This window comes from Triticum dicoccoides, chromosome 5A (assembly GCF_002162155.2).
Source record: "Triticum dicoccoides isolate Atlit2015 ecotype Zavitan chromosome 5A, WEW_v2.0, whole genome shotgun sequence".
Taxonomy (NCBI): domain Eukaryota; kingdom Viridiplantae; phylum Streptophyta; class Magnoliopsida; order Poales; family Poaceae; genus Triticum; species Triticum dicoccoides.
In genome coordinates this window covers 533,214,425-533,218,915 of record NC_041388.1, presented here as the reverse complement: position 1 = coordinate 533,218,915, position 4,491 = coordinate 533,214,425, and positions in this window count along the sequence as shown.

The window sequence follows — 4,491 nt, the reverse complement described above, 5'->3', positions numbered from 1 at the left end:
GTCGGCCAGCCCCGCCGCCTCTCCGACCCCGCCGCCGCATCGTCGCGGCCGGCCGAGGCCCGGCGAGCTCCCCTGCCTCCGGCCGCCGCCAACTCCTCTCCAGTGATCCTCAGGAAGCGTGCCACGATCCAGATCTGAAACATCTACAGTAAACCCTAATTCCGCGAGGTGGTTTTTTTGCTATGTCCCAGAATTCTTGATCCATATGCACATGTTCGCGGCTCCGTAACTTTCAATCCGTAGCTCCGATTTGGGCATATAATATATCAAACTGTTTGACTCGACGAGCACATCATTTCATTCCATTGCACCAGTTTCATTTGAGCTCATCTTGATGCCCAAAATGATGTTAGAAGGAGGCTTCATGAGTTAATTGTCAGATCTGCTAGTTCATCTTAGACTTTTCTCATTTTTGCCATGATTATTGTGTGCATGCTATGCCTGTGAGTCCTTCATATGTTTTGTTAAGGATTTTGTCTTCTTTACAGAGGTGCAACCCATGCATTTTTAGGATGTGTGTGGTGACTTGTGCAAGCTTGCAAAGTGAGGCACCCGATAAATCTGTTCATGATGCCATATGTTCAGCTTGTTTCTTAGTGATCCGTGCCTCTTTTGAGGATGATCAGTAAAGGAGTTTTGTTAATCATGTTATGCTCTATCCATCCATGTCTTTGTTTGCAATTATGGAGCACCCTAGCTTGAGTCAATCGAGCTCTACTTTTGCTTCGTGGTGAATCTGGGCAGTTCGTCAACTTGTTTGAGATTTTGCCGATGCTATTGTAGTTGATCCGTGCATGCTATGCCATTGTTCTTGTCATGTCTAGCTTGTATTTTGTGCCTTCTTAATGGATGTATGCCTGCCTTGCCATGACTTGCACCGTGGTGAGTGCATCGAGCTCGTTTACATGCCTTCGTGAGTTATATTTCAGCATGTCTCAGTTTTCACTAAGTCTGAAAACTGATTGTGTTTTTTGCTATGTTCGTGTGCCCGTTAGTATATTTTGTGATCCCTTTTGGCCCTAGGTCACTTTGGGTCTTTTGTTAAGCTTGTTGAGTAGCTCCATGACATGTTCTTCTTTGTCATAATCAGGTCATGTATCATGTTGTTTTGCTGCTCCGAAGAGGGCTTCGTGATCTGAAATTTCAGACAAGTGTTAATTTCACTAAGTCTGGAATCTGTTTTGCATTTGCGTTTTTGTCATGCTTGTTTGAACCTCATAATGGATGAATTGGCCGTGGCTCAGTGCTAGTCTTTTGTTAAGCATCTTGTGTTCATCCCTGCCATGTTTATTGTTGTCATGTTTGGTGGCTATAGCACGTTCATTTCGTTGCATTTAGATGCCTACTTGCTGTAAATCGCAGACCGGTGTCAATTTTGAAATGCTTGCCATTTCCAAACCGTAACTCCGATTCCGGCGTTCTTTATATCGTTTTCAAGCGATTTCATCTCATCTTTCCAGTGGCACCCTTGGAATTCCAAGTTGAGGCCAGGTTCATGCATTTCCTGTCATATCTTGCATTTTGCATCCCGCATCGCATCCCGCATAGCATATCATCATTGCATCTTATTGCTTGGTCTTGCACGTGGTTGATTGTATCTTTATTGCTTGTTTGTCTTGTTTGGGTAGAGCCGGGAGATGAGTTCGCTACCGAGTAGTCCGTTGAGTTTGCTTGTGAGGATCCAGTCAACTCTGACAACTGTGCATGCAAGATGATCATACCCTCGAAATCACTACTATCTTTGCTATGCTAGTTTGCTCGCTCTTGCTATGCCAATGCTACGATGCCTACCTTTTGCTTGTCAGCCTCCCAATTGCCATGTTGAGACTCTAACCCACCATGTCCTAGCAAACCGTTGATTGGCTATGATACCGCTTTGCTCAGCCCCTCTTATAGCGTTGCTAGTTGCAGGTGAAGTTTGGAGGCGTTCCTTGTTGGAACATCGTTTATTTACTTATTGGGATATCATTATATTGCCATGTTATCTTAATGCATCTATACACTTGGTAAAGGGTGGAAGGCTCGGCCTCTCGCCTAGTGTTTTGTTCCACTCTTGCCGCCCTAGTTTCCGTCATATCGGTGTTATGTTCCCGGATTTTTGCGTTCCTTACGCGGTTGGGTTATAATGGGAACCCCCTGATAGTTCGCCTTGATTAAAGCTTTTCCAGCAATGCCCAACCTTGGTCTTACCATTTGCCACCTAGCCTCTTTTTCCCTCGGGTTTCCGGAGCCCGCGGGTCATCTTATTTAAACCCCCCCGGGCCAGTGCTCCTCTGAGTGTTGGTCCGACCGGGTAGACTGCGGGGCCACCTCGGGGCAACTTGAGGGTTGGTTTTACTCGTAGGATGTCTCATCTGAGTGTGCCCTGAGAAAGAGATATGTGCAGCTCCTATCGGGATTTGTCGGCACATTCGGGCGGTGTTGCTGGTCTTGTTTTAACCTGTCGAATTGTCTTGTTGTACCGGGTTGCCGAGTCTGATCGGTGTGTCTCGGGTGGAGGTCTATTCCTTCGTTGACCGTGAGAGCTTGTCATGGGCTAAGTTGGGACTCCCCTGCAGGGATTGAACTTTCGAAAGTCGTGCCCGCGGTTATGGGAAGATGGGAATTTGTTAATGTCCGGTTGTAGATAACTTGAACCTTAATTAAATAAAATGAATCAACTGAGTGTGTTGCCGTGATGGCCTCTTCTCGGCGGAGTCCGAGAAGTGGACACGGTGTTGGAGTTATGTTTGCGCAGGTTGTTCCTCTAGATTCTCGCTCGCCCTTTGCCTCCTCTTCTCTCTCTCTTTTGCGAATAAGATAGCCACCATATATGCTAGTCGCTTGCTGCAGCTCCACTTATAATTGCCTTACCCTTCCTATAAGCTTAAATAGTCTTGATCGCGAGGGTGTGAGATTGCTGAGTCCCTGTGGCTCATAGATACTATAACTCCAGATGCAGGTCCAGGTGATTCCGCTCCAAGTGACGAGTACGAGATCAAGTGGGAGTTCGACGAGGACTCTCAGCGATACTACGTGTCTTTTCCTGATGATCAGTAGTGGTGCCTAGTTGGGGTTCGATTCAGGGCCTTGTCGCATGTTGGGTTTTCTTCTATTTTGGCGTCGTAGTCGGGCCATGAGTGTTTGCTTGATGGATGTTATTTATGTACTCTGATGTGACGTGGCGAGTGTAAGCCAACTATGTATCTCCCCCTTTTATTATATATTACATGGGATGTTGTAATGATTGCCTGACTTGCGACATTGCTTTCAATGCGGTTATGTCTCTAAGTCGTGCCTCGACACGTGGGAGCTATAGCCGCATCGAGGGCACTACAAGTTGGTAATCAGAGCCTTCCCCGACCTTAGGAGCCCCATTGCTTGATCGTTTTAGCAGCCGAGTTGTGTCTAGAAAAATGTTTTGAGTCACTTAGGAATTATATATCGGAGAGCTTAGGAATTCTTTTTACTTCCCAGTCTCCTCATCGCTCTGGTAAGGCATCCTGACGTAGAGTTTTGACTCTTCTCTTCTCAAATTTCACTAAATTTTTTTTAGGATCACGCGAGTATCTTGGAATCGTTCCGATGGCTTATGATGAGAACATTGTCTTGGTGCCTCCTGTCAGGGGTTTAGTGGAAGTGTCCCGGGGAGTTGAGCTCTGAGGTGTTGTCATCATAATTTTATCGTTGCAATTCTGGAATACTTGAGATATGTTCGCCGACATCGAAAATCTCTTTTATGCAGTTCGTTGGTGAGATAACCTCGACGCCACCCAGTACTGGGGCGGGAGTTCGGGAGTATCGCCATAACTTGTATAACGGATGCTTTTCGAAGATTGAGGTAGATGGTTTCCGAAGTTTTCTTGGTTATGTGTTGAAGGATGGATACAGCTGGATGTAGGATTTGCTAGTTTGGGTGAGATATTATGCTTCCCCTATATCCCCAACACCTGATTGCATAACCGGAAAGGTTCGGGAGTTTCATAGGTGGGAATTCTAGTAGCTCTAGTTCTTCTTCCACGGATATTGGTTTGAGATTGGGATTTCTTACCGATTATTCGTTCTTGATCCGTACCTTGTTGATTTATTTCTCTACCTTAATTCTACGTGGCTTCTCAATTTATGGATATGTGACCATTTGAAGAGGAATGCATTCGTTCATTTTGTTCGGATGTGAAGACTACATGTTGCAATTTTCATTCCGTTGGATTCAGCTTCAATATTTATCTATCATGTGCTAATGGTGGTCAACCTCTTCAGGATGGATCCCGCTAAGAGCACCAGTCAGAACCAGAATCAAGATCCGCCACCGCCTCCACCTCCTCCAGAGGCATGGCAAGCTGTGATGGCCGCAACCAATGCAAACACTCAGCTGATCATGCAAATTCTCCAAGAGCGCAATCAAGGCAGTCAAGGGAATCAAGGCAGCAATCAGAGTCACTTTGCTACACTCAACCAGTTCCTTGCTAACGGGCCAAAGACTTTCAGCAATTGTGTTGAGGCAACCGATGC